The sequence below is a fragment of the Tupaia chinensis genome, unplaced genomic scaffold, assembly GCF_000334495.1.
Source record: "Tupaia chinensis unplaced genomic scaffold, TupChi_1.0 Scaffold000217_1, whole genome shotgun sequence".
Taxonomy (NCBI): domain Eukaryota; kingdom Metazoa; phylum Chordata; class Mammalia; order Scandentia; family Tupaiidae; genus Tupaia; species Tupaia belangeri.
The window spans coordinates 1,118,087-1,130,617 of record NW_006159692.1 but is presented as its reverse complement, the minus strand read 5'-3'; the positions used below and the strand labels follow the sequence as shown (position 1 = coordinate 1,130,617).

Below are 12,531 nucleotides of genomic sequence, written 5' to 3'. Positions count from 1 at the left end.
GTCAGTCACCTTGGTCCCTGAACATGGCAGGACCCACCTCTGGGGCAGATCAGTTTTGATGAAATGTTTGAGAACTGACTGTGACGATGGTTGCACAACTCTCGTGCCTTGCGGTGCCGACCACTGCTGAGCCAGCACGACCTGGTCCTGATGCCAAGGAGTTGACAGTCCAGTCTAGTCCATGAGGGAGTGAAAAAATTCTCGCATCATTGCTACTAGGATTGCACAGCAGCAGGCTCAGCCCTCCAGATTCTCCACGTGGTCCCTGCAGGTGAGAGTGGGTGTGAGTGCATGCGGCTTGTGGTGTTTGGACAGCATGAGAGAGCACATGTCAGAAAGGCCTGTGTCACAGTGCGCGTACAGGTGTCACCATAGCACATGTCTCTATAGCTGCTGAGCCAGGCTATGTGAACCGGGAGAGGCTGTGTCTCTGACCCACGTACTGGAGGTGGCTCAGGAACCACACAGCCGATTGAGAGCCAGACTATATTTTTTAAAATGAGATTTTAAATGTTTCTGTAAACCAAATAGATTGTGTTTTACTCATGAAGTGTATTTAAGACCAAGAGAAACCTGAGCCTACTTGGAAAAAGATCAGTACTAGTTATAGGTTTCTGAAAGTTATTTATGAGAACAAAGAGCCATAGGATGAATGTAATAATATTGAGATACTAAAATCGGTGATGGTGTATCGTATCCCAAAGAAGCTCTGAGGGCAGTAGTGCAGCAGTAATACAACTGGTTCTACATGGGAAAGGTTCAGGTTCACATCCCAGGGTATCAAGTACCCTGTGCCCATGATCCACGTTGGCTAAGACTGGGATGAACCTCGACAACCAGACCCTGTTGGGAATCCCTGCATCTCTCTGTTTCTGTCTCGCTCTGTGTTTACCTCCTGCATGAAAGAAATAAAACAAAGAGAGGCTCTGGAGAAATTAAGAATTTTTTTTTATACTTCACTGACACAACAGTCTTCCCACCTATAATTAAAATCTGCTTCTTATAATTAGACATAATTACTTTGTCTAGTCAAATAACAGCTTCAGTTGACTTTACCGTTACTCTGTAAAATATTCTGAATACGGTGAATTAAAAACTAGGGAGATGGCTCCCAAATGGGAGATAGAGCAAACTCTAGAGTGTGTGGAAAGAGGTGGATGGCATGGAGGTTTTGAGAACACTGCAACCTGTTCTGGAATCCAATACATAATATTATGAAGGCACATGCTCCCTGCCGCCAACAAAGGATGACTGTATACGGCCAGGTGGAGATGTTATATCTGTTAACTTTGTTAGGCAAAAACAAAAATAAAAGTTCACTCATTTTTAAAGTGTATGGGGGGGTGGGGGCTAGTCAGTGGTGTGGTGGTGAAGGTGGCTAGGTCCTACATGGCCTACTGCAAGGTTTGAGTCCCAAACCCAATGTCTTGAAAAACATGCCAGAAGCATGTGCATGCATGCCCCAAATTCCCAGATGAGAATGAAGGAAAAGGAATTGAGACTTGACCATTCCCTCTGAGAGGTAATTTCTCACTTTCCCTCTCTTTCTCTCTCTATCTTCAAAGACTACATGCACTCCATAGCAAACTTTAAGAAAAAAATTTAAAGTATATTTCAAAACACAAAATAGAGCATTTTTTTTAGTAAATTTTTTTAAATTTACAAAACACTAGAACATCACAAAAAACTAGCAAAAATGATGTGCAATCATCTGGGTACTAATTCTACAATGGAGAGGGGAAATTCTTTGCTGCGTATGATTGGAGCCCCGACGCTGCAGTCAGTATTCCCGGCACATGACATGCTGCATTGAAGACAGAAATATGTACTGGGGGTTTGAAAAACTTTGTGAAAAATAAAATTAAGCTACAGGTTTATTTTGATACCGAAAAAAAAAAAGTTTGAGATCCATGCATAGCTTTTTCCTAATATGCATTTTCTCTGTGTGTGTGTGTGTGTGTGTGTGTGTGTTTTTAAAGAGATCTTTGCTATAGAGTATGTGTGCTCATTGGAGAGACAGAGAGACAGAAAGGAGAAATCACCCCTTAGGGGGATGGCCATACCACAATGCCTTCTCCTCCATTCTCCTCTTAGGATCTTGGGCACGCATGCACACGCACCTGCTGTGAGTATTAAGCCACTGAGTCCAGACTCCAATAATGGTCAACTATGTGGAAGTCCAGGGACGTAACCCTTCTGCCATCTGCTGGTCCCTCTCAGTGGATTTTTAAAGATCCCGCATACATGTAAGGAAGACAGATGTGGAATTCAGATTGTGTGGATTTGACTCTCAGATCTACCATTTACCAGCTTATAACTCTGAGAAATTCGCCAAGCATCTTCGGGCTTCAACTTTTAAATCTGCACACCTATTGCATAAGGTTGCTTTAGGAATTTATAATAAAGAGAACAACAAATTCATATAGCACTTAACTGTGTCAGACGCTGTAAGCACTTTTAATTTATATCTATTTATTCATTGAATCCTCTCCAAAATCTTATTGGATTAAAACTAATGTCCCAATTGACAGATGAGGAAACTGAGGCTCGGAGAAATTAGTACCTTACCCAAGGACAAATAACTAGAAAGTGGCAACAAAAATATTCATGTTCCTGGGACTGGACAGTGGCTTGCAGTATCACAATGCTTTGCAAGGCTGGTCAACACAGAAGGTTTCAGGTTCTCGTCCAGAGACCTCCCTGAATATGCTGAGTGCAAGCGTAGCACGATCAGCTGGTGGGAGCTGAGGATGCATAGCAGCATGAGGACCCCACTGTGGGTGCCTGTCTCTCCATCTCAAAAAAAAAAAAAAAAAAAGAAAAAAATCATGTTCCTAATCATTTCATCATCCTTGAGATAATGTGTTGAAGCAGAGTACAGGGCTTGGCCTACATTGCATGTTCAATAACTCCCATTTATTAATAAATATTTGTCAAATATCTGCAAGACTGAAGTTACAGCAGGGCTAGGGCTAGGTAGGAAGGAAGCTGTGATCGACTGGTGACTGCCGTGAAGGTGGGTATGTTAGTCATCACACCTGTGCCTGGCTTTGCCATCCCTCCTCCACATAGAACAATCCTAATGTCTGGTTGTCTGAAGTTTTCCCTTCTCCATCTCGTGTCCCTGGGATCTTAGGGAGGGCTGCCCTCATCCCAGCCAGGTTATCACCAAGGTCTTCTCCTGCCTTCTGCTCATCCACTCCCCATCAGATTGCCACAGTGCCGTACTGAAAAGATCTTTCCATCCCTTACTTACTTCCATCAAGGAACCTACAACTGGCTACTGCATCAAATCAAAATTACCCCCTGGTTTTTAAGGGCCTATTAAGACTCTGGGAGAACATGGCTTTTTAACTCTTGTTCAAGTGTCCAAGTGCCTCTTTATCACATAAACACCTGATATAAATGGTCACATTTCATTATGAGGAGAACAGCAGTGTTTGCGTTACCTCAGACGGTGATAAGCAATCATTTATTTTATGTATTTATATTTGGAAACAACCCAATAGAAAAAAATTGACATACTTAAGGTCTAATTTATTTTTATTCAGAATAAAACAGGCTTGATCAGAGAAAGACATGAAGAGAAGAGTGTCAAAGAAAATTTGCATTATTATTACACACTACAATGTGAATATCCAGGTAAATTTCAGATAGCTTTTTTAATCTTTCATCCTAAAATTAGATTCTGAATCACAGGAAAAACCTCTAGTGACTGGAGCTGAAAAGTCAGAAATCAAGCAAAATAAAAAGATGCAAATCTCTTAATACTCAAGAGAGACAACATATCCATTTCCAGAAGGATACCTTGAAAGGTTAACTAGAGCAAACCAAAACATATGAATTACTGATGCTTATTATTAAGGGGTTGCCTATACTCAACGCAATGAAGCCTGAGTTAATATCTCTAAACTAAGTACATCGACAGACAAAAATAACACGGGTTTAATTTAAAATTTAGAAAGAGAATTAAACACCGTGTGCTTCGAAGACTTAGCAACCTGCCAAATGTTTCATTGGTCTCTCCACTATGCCAGAAAAGGTGTGGGATTGTACCAGAAGCTCATCTGATTTGCTTAGAAATGCAAATAATTTCTGACAAAAGTCACATCCAGATGAAGCCACATCTGACGTAGCCACATCCAGATCATTCCTGAGTTGAACATTCGGATGTCAACTCAGGATTTCTGAATGTACACTCACAGATGCAGCTGGGCAGTTCGTTGTTCAAAGAGCTGGGGTAAACAAGTCGACAGGTACCAACACAGTGGTTATTGTTTGGTTTTGTTTGGATTCAGAGGGATTATTGTACCTGCAGTGGAAAGTTGGTCTTCTTAGTTGAATATATCAACTGAACTTCAGTTAGATGAAATGTTTGGTAATTTGTATAAAGTTATGACTGAAAGAATCAATATAAGAAAAGGTGATGTTGTTAGAGCTGGAAGACAAAGACGTTCTGGAATTTGTAATTCAGGAAACAAGTACTTATTGAACAGCTGTAAGTCATGAGCCATCAGGGATGGACAGCTGGCTCTAATATTTACAGGGATAACTATAAGTCACTTCTTATAGCTTTGATAGATGCTACCTATACATCTTTCACAGGGTCAAGACAAAAATGCTAATATTAGAATAATAAATCCAGTGGATTCATTAAAATATTGCTAATCGGTAAAAGAATCAACTAAGAAAGCACCTCTCACAAGTTTTAGTAAGAATTATCAGGCTTGGGCCAGGAGATAGCGTGTTGGTTAAGGTACTGGATTCCCACATGGCCAACTGTGGTTCGAGTCCCGAACCTGGTGGCTTGCTTTCTCATGAAAACTGAGTTATGTCCTACATGCTCAAAATGAGAAGAGGTAACTGTTATTAATATTTTTAATAATTTTATTTATTTATTATTATTATTTCTACAGGGCAGGTGTGCTCACCAGAGACAGAGACAGAGAGAGAGAGAGAGAGAGAGAAAGTGAGAAGGCAAGCTGCCAGGTTCGGGATTCAAACCATGGTCAGCCATGTGGGAGTCCAGCACCCCAAGCACCATGCCACCCAAATGCCCTAATAATTCTAAAACTATTCTTACTGGTTTTTCCCAGGAATGAACCCCAAAGACACTCTTCCCTCCAAGAGCAAATCTCTCTGCTATGGACAGTCTTAAGACGGGCCCTCTCATTACCTTCTCTGAGCCACCCACAGGCAATCAGAATCCTCTAAAATGGGCAAAAGTAGGCCAAAGGTTGCGCTGAAGACCAACAATATTAAACAAGTTCTTCATAAAATTCCCAGACCCTGCTGATACATAACCTGCAGCCAGAGCTTTCAAAAGCACATTCCCAAATGACAAACAATTCACACACAGCAAGCTGTGTGCTTAAACGGAAAACAAGTAGCCAGTTCATTTGCCATGTACTGGATTAGTTATGGCAATTGTAATACTTTCTCTATTCCTTACTACATATTTTTTTCTATAAAGGACATTCTCTCCTCTAATTTAGAAAAAAAAGAAATATGTAATAATTTAAAATAAAATGAGTTGGAAACCAGATAAATATGAAACACCTGTGGCAGTGGCTTATTCCTAATAGGGACATCATAAATAAATAATAACAGCATTTCAGGCTTTTGTATGAAGATGATCTAATGAAACAAATGGTCAACAAGGAACTCACTGCTCAAAGACAAACTTGTATTAAAAATAAACAGATTTGGGGGACCAGCAGGTAGCATGGTGGTTAAGGCACTGGACACTCCCACATGGCTGAACACAGTTCGAGTCCTGAACCTGGTGACTTGCTTTCTCACTTCCCCTCTCTCTGTCAAATTAAAAATAAATGAATGAATAAATAAAATTTAATAAATAATTATTTAAAAAGTAAACAGATTTTTATAGCCTAGCTAGGAATTGCCAAGTATTATTAAATCCAGTCTCAGAGTACATTATTGAAGTTCAATTTAGCGTCCACACTGACAACATAAAATTGACAATTGAAACTAGGTCTGGAAAAGCAAAGCAAAACAAAACACTCACTTACTCTCTGCTACCACCGCCCTCAAAAACTGAACCGGGAAATGAAACATTCAGGTGTAACTTATCAGATGGGACAAATCTGCATGATTGACCTTGACAAGACCTTGGAGCAGCAGCATCCTAGTGATGTCTCCATTTCTGAACCGCCTTCAGTTCCAGGGTTTGTGTTTATTCGTGATTAGCAGGAGGTTTGCAGAGCAGTGTGCTCCCGTGGGCTTACTCTGAAAGATGTGATTTCCAGAAAAGCAAGCCACCCCACCCCCACCCCCACCGCCGGATCTTTTTCATTTTCTAGATAAGGTTCTGTTTCCTGAACTACTTACTTCTTGTAAATTTTCTTTCCATCTTTAGTAGTGATGGCACCCGAAGGGTTTCACTACCAACGTATGGGTTGTTTTGGAGAGTTCCAGAAAACTATGCGTTAGTGGCATTCTGGTGTTTTCGGTGAAGGCGTACATTATTCAGGGGAGGAGAAAATGTCTTAAAAGTGGATCCTAAACGGCAGGAGGGTAAAATGACCTAAAACAGGCGTGCCACTGGCTCCGCAGGGAGGAGAGGCTGTTTTGCTAACCCTCGCCCCACCCTCCACACCACGCGCAGCCAAAGCCAGTTTGGTGGTTTCTGAATATCCACAGCGTTTCTCCAAGGCTGTGTCCTAAGTCTGAATCAGAACCCCACGTGCACCGCAGATAAGGCACGGCCAGGGCCCCGCCCTGCCTCCGGGGGCCCGGCCTTCCTGCCTTCTCCATCAAGGTGACACTGAGCCCTAGAGGCCGGCTGCAGGGCGCACGGAGGCCGCGCAGGCGGATGCGGCGGAGCGCAGGGCTGGCGGGGAGGAAGCGAGCAGTCAGCACACACATTTTCATTTTCTTCCCCGGAGCCAGTCCGAGACCCGACGCCGCCAGCGGAAGAGAGGGCGGCGCGCGCCGGGTCCCCGGGCACACGCACTCGGCGTGCACTCTGGCCCGTGCGCGATCACACGTGCGCGCGCGAATACTCACCAGCACCCCTGATACCCGGAGCCCGCGTGGGACGGCGACTGCGGCGGCGGCGGCTGTCCCCGCGCCTGCCGCGTGGCCTTGGCATTCGTCTGAGCGCTGCAGCCCAGGCCGCGGTAGCTTTTGCTGGAAAGCGCTGCAGCGAGGTGACCCGAGCACCTGGCTTCGGCCGCGCTGCCTCCCCCTGGTCTTCCGCGCGCGGATGGAGCTTTGCTGGTCCACTCACCCCGGCCGCGTGCGTTGCTGTCCTCTTCCTCCTCTTTCCTGCGAGATACCCCAGTGACACCCGCGACCCGCGGCTCTGTCACACTACCCGCAGACCGGCCGCCCCCGAGCCTGCAGCAACCGTGTCTGCCGCCGCCGCTGCTGCAGGAAGAGAAATTGTCACTGCGATGGTCCGGGCCGCCCCTGCCCGGGCCCTGGGTGCCGCCTCCGCCTCTGCCTCCGCCCCCTCCTCGCCGCCGCGGCCTCGCTCGTTCTGCAGAAAAAGCTCACAGAGGGAAGCAGCGCACGGCCTAGAGCGAGAGTAAAACGGTTGGGTGCGACTTTCCCATCTGAAACCATGCATGTCTTCTCCCCAGTCCGGAACCACCTGGGTTCCCGCCCCACCCCCTTCTTACTCCACGTCAGTTTCACCGACATCTACTAAAGCAGTCCTTAAAAACTACAGCGTATCCAAACCTCAGGCAGCTTGGAGCTGGCCATGAAGCTGACTCTGGGGAGAGTCTGGGTGAAAATCCCACTGAGGTCTCTCTTAGGAATTTCATTCTGAGGTTTATCTGTAACTACGCCCGCCATGAAACTCCTTAGGTCTCCCTCTCTCCGCCTTCGTGTGCTTGAGGAACAAACTATTACAGGATTCTCTGGATGGCCTTAAGTTATTGTCAATTCGGAGTTTTCCCTGTGGTCCCAGCACCGTGCCAGACGGTCCATTCGTATGACCTTATTTCATCTCTACAGCCTTGTCCTAGAAGGGATTCTTATTTTCTCCATGACTGAGACTGGCCCGGGTTACCCACCTAGAAAAGCAGAAGTTAGGATTTGAACTCTTGATTTGACACCAAAAACTGGATCTATTATCTGGGCACATTGTATTCCTATTAGCTGAGCACATCGTATTAATTTATAAACACTTTTGCCACACTGCTGCTGCAGATGAAATACAGGCACTTTTCTTAAATTTGAAGGTGGCATCTGAGTGAGAGAAGTGAGTACGGAGTGTCCAGGTGAGACAGGCTTTTCGTAGGTGGCTTTTCCTCTGGAGTCTGGTGGTTAATTTCCTCCCTGGGAGGAACTTGTCTGTATGCTACAAAAGTTATAAAATGTGCACTCCCCCCCCCATGCACCTACACCCAGTAATTTTACTTTTAAGAAGCAATTTATTCTAAGGAAATCTAAAATGAGGATCATGATTTTCATCATTTAGAGATTATCACCAACTTTAGACATTAAAATTGTATTTATGGGGGCCAGCAGAAGTCATGGTGGTTAAAGACACTGGACTACCACATGGCGGACCCTGGTTCAAGTCCCAGACCTGGTGTCTTGCTTTCTTGCTTTCTCACTTTCTCTCTGTCTCTGTCTCTCTCATAACGCAGATGCCCTATAGCAAGTTTAAAAAATAATAATAAATAAAATTATATAAATAATTATTTCTGAAAAATTGTGCTTATGATGAAATTTTAATGACATTGAAACTGCCTACAATATAATGCTAAACAAACCAGGATACAAAATTGCAAATAAATATAATCCCACGTAGGTAAAAACGCAGGAAAACTCTAGGAGAATCTATTTGAATTACCTGATCAGTTAGGGAAATTACAATACTTTCTACATTTTTTTTCTACAAAGGGCATGTTCTTCTTAAATTGAGGGTAAAGCATTATGTAATAACTAATAATAAAACTAGCCACCAGTGGGCCAGCAGATGGCATAGAGGGTAAGATGGCGGGATCCCACATGGCCAACTACGCAGTTCAAGTGTCAGACCTGGCAACTGAAAAACCACACTGGGTATGTCTGAGTACATGCCTCAAATCCCAACAGGTGGATGGAGGAGAAGGGATTGCTGTGTTCTCAGCACTCTTGCGGGGTGCTTTCTCACTTTCCCTCTGTCACCTTATCTCCAGTGAATACATGTGCACAATAACCCCTCCCCCAAAGAAAACAAATTGCAACCAGATAAATATGAAGTATCTGTCACAGTGCCTCGTTTATAAGAGTGACATTATACATATTTGAGGAAGGGATGAAGGCAGGAATCAAGAAGGGAAGAAGAAAGAGAAGGTATACTATTTCACATAGAAGAGTGATTGAGGAATTGTGACTTCCCTGTCACCTATCAGTGATGGCATACATAGAAGTAGGACGCTGCATTTAAAGTGCCTCATTAAGTAAGGCTGCATTTGAGTATTTCTCAACTGACGGCAGTGACCCGACATTAGCACTTTCCTCACTACATGAGTAATATGGTCCAGCATTCAGACCGTTTCCTGTTCTACAGCATCAGCGGTAGATCTATTCCAAGAAGCTGGACTACCCTCAAGGTGTTGGTATTTAAGCTAAAGAGATCCCTCTTGCCTCTGACTGGTCGTTGTGTGGAGGTCTGTCACTCTCTCTGGGGTATCCAAAGTCCAAGCCCTGGGAGTAGTTTTCAGTCTCCCTATCCTGTGTAGACATCCTGGGTGGATCTTATTTCTTGTAACTAGTGATACGAAGAGAAAGTACACAGGGCTGAATTTACATTAATCAGGAAGCCAAATCTATATTCCTCTGTCCTATAATTGTCTGATGTAGGCACATAAAGCTTGGCATTCTTACTGACACTACATCGTCTTTGTTCTTTGTTTTTCATTTTAAAATTTCTTGACTCTGGGTTATCTGTAACATCAATGTCTCCAAGGAAAGATAAGAATTAATTTTATTTACATTTTTTTTCTTTTTTTTAGATTTTTTGCTACAGAGACCACTCACTTGCCAGAGAGTGACCGAGAGAGACAGAAAGTAAGAAATCACCCTCTGGGCAGTGGTGGGAAGGATGCCCATGCTACAATCCCTTCTTCTCCATTCTCTTTTAGGGATTTTGGGCACACACGCACATGTGCCTGGCTTGTTTTTCAAGTCAGCAGGTCTGGGACTGGAACTGTGGCGTCAGCCTTGTGAATCCAGCACCTTAACCACCATGCCACCTGCTGGGCCCTGATGCTATTAGAGTAAATATTCGCACAAGCTTGGTGGTGAACCGATAACCATCTGCTCTGGGAAACTGGATCTATATGAAAGATCGTACTTTGTTTCCTTTGTGCAGCTGAACACACCAGGTAGTTCTGTGATCCTGGTTGGCTGGGAGGACTGGGGATTGGGGATTATGGAGTAGGACCCTGTTGAGGGTGCTCGTGTCTCTCTCATTCTCTTTCTCTCTCTCTCTCTCATACCCACCAACACATATACACAGGAAAGAGAGAGAAAGAGAAAATAGTAATTTCAAAGATTACTATGTACTACAAGTGTGCACCTTAAATTATACTCCTCAGATCAGCTAGTGCCAAAAGTCCAGATATGAGAAGGGATTGTGGTGTGGCCATCCGCCCTGGAGGGTGGTTTCTTGCTTTCTGTCTCTCTGGCAACCACACGCACCCTATAGCAAAAATCTATTTAAGAAACTAACAACAACAACAACAAAAACATGTGCAGACTTGCCAAAAATCTCCAGAGGAGAAATGGAGACAGGATTGTGATATGACCATCCCCAATGGGGGAGAGGTGCTTTCTCTCTCTCTTTCTCCCTCATTCTCTCTCTCTTTCTCTCTCCTCTCTCCAGTGAAAGCATGTGCCCTATAGCAATTTTTCTTTAAAATTTATATTCTGAAAAACTCATATTCTTAAAATTCTGGTTTTGCTATTCTTCATGTGGATGAAGTATGGCCCAGGGGTTCCTGAAGTCCTTTCAGATAGTCAGTGAGGTCAAATCTATTTTCACAAAAGCACAATTCCATTATTTGACGTTCGCACTCTCATTCTCTCGTGGGTTTGCTGAGGAGCGTTCCAGAGCTGCATGCACGGCATCACCACGGCTAGGACGAGGTACGGAGGAGCACTCAGTCTTCTGTTCAACCACACGTGCAAGAGAATTGTCAGACAGGAAATGATGTCAGCTTTCTCACTCATTTTGTTTTGGAAAATATAATTACATGGTAACTGAGACAGATAATTAACATGTCATTGATTTTAGGATTTTTTTTCATATTTAAATTATGATTCCTGCTATACAAATCATTGTAAATCTTTGTGGCATATAGTCCAGTTTTTCAAAGCATGAATATAGTGTGCAATAATCAATGTAGATGAGTTCATTGTCTTTAACACTGAGCGTTACATAATGTTTTTGACTTGTGCTAATAGTGCCGCTCATTTTGGGGAAAATGTAGGTTGAATTGTGGACTTGTTATCTGTAACAAATTACTAAAATATTTATAAATTTTCTCTTTTATTTTCTAACAGAGTAAAAATGGATAGCTAAAACCTACAACAACAAAAGAGCTCTGGAATCCATATAATATTTAAGATAGTTTTTAAAAGCATACATAGTTTTCAAAGACATAGTTTCCAAAAGCCCTGAGGTCATAAAGTTTTAAAACTGCTGGTCTACACAATTAAGGAACTAATGAGTTCCAAATAACCTTTTCTTTTCTTGAGAAATTAAATTATAATTATGGTAACTTAGTCTGTCATTAAAAGCCAGAAGCAAGTGCTTCAAAAATGGAGACAGCAAATACATTTGAGTTTTTCTGTTCTTGGGATTTATTTTCTGTTCTGTCTCTTTCTTGGTCATTTTCAGCTTGGACAATTGTTTATCCCTTATGTCCCTGTATCCAGTCCACTGGGTGAGGTTTGGCATTACCTAGAGCCTTGCCCTCTGCTTCTCTTTAAAATCTGTCCTGTTCCACATTGACCTGAGGGCTAATTTTTCCACTGGAAACATGAGAATAATGACTCCAGGCAGCTCTTTGGTGGTTACGAAGCTAATGCATACTAATGCAATCTGAAAGTCATAATGGGCTTTGTAGATAGAATGCTGTTACTATCAAACATTTCTGTAAACAGGCAGCCATTTGATAAAAAATAAAAATTCTCTCCTTCTCTCTCTCTCTTCTTAATAGACCACAGATTAGTTTATTTTTAACACCCATCATGCCATGAATTCATAGGGAATAGGTTCCAGTAGCTCAGGTTCCTTTCTGTTGGTTCTCACAAAGTGTGCTTCTCTGGGTGGAGCAGGCTGGTGCTTTCGTTGAACCCAGGTACCTTTCTCTTTGGCTCCTTTCTTTTTCTTTTTCTTTTTTTTTTCTTTTTTTTGAGAGGTTTTTGCTATAGGGCGCATGCGCTCGCCAGACAGACAGAGAAAGACAGAGAGACAGAAAGCAGGAAATCACCCCCCAGGGGGGATGGCCACGCCGCAATCCCTTCTCCTCCATTCTCCTCTCGGGATCTTGGGCACGCACG

At 43.2% G+C, this 12,531-nt stretch overlaps 1 protein-coding gene across 2 annotated transcripts in view; it reads right to left on the bottom strand.

Moving 5' to 3' along the window:
- STAMBPL1 (STAM binding protein like 1) overlaps nt 1-7,379 on the bottom strand; it is a 52,444-nt gene extending 45,065 nt beyond the window's left edge. The window contains exon 1 of one of the 2 annotated variants that reach the window (XM_006147607.3): nt 7,253-7,379. The gene's annotated coding sequence lies outside the window, so the exon portion shown is untranslated. Of the gene's footprint in view, nt 1-7,029; nt 7,162-7,252 lie in introns of those variants that run through there. The other variant, XM_027771484.1, reaches the window with a different exon arrangement.
- Between the last annotated feature and the right edge of the window lie 5,152 nt (nt 7,380-12,531).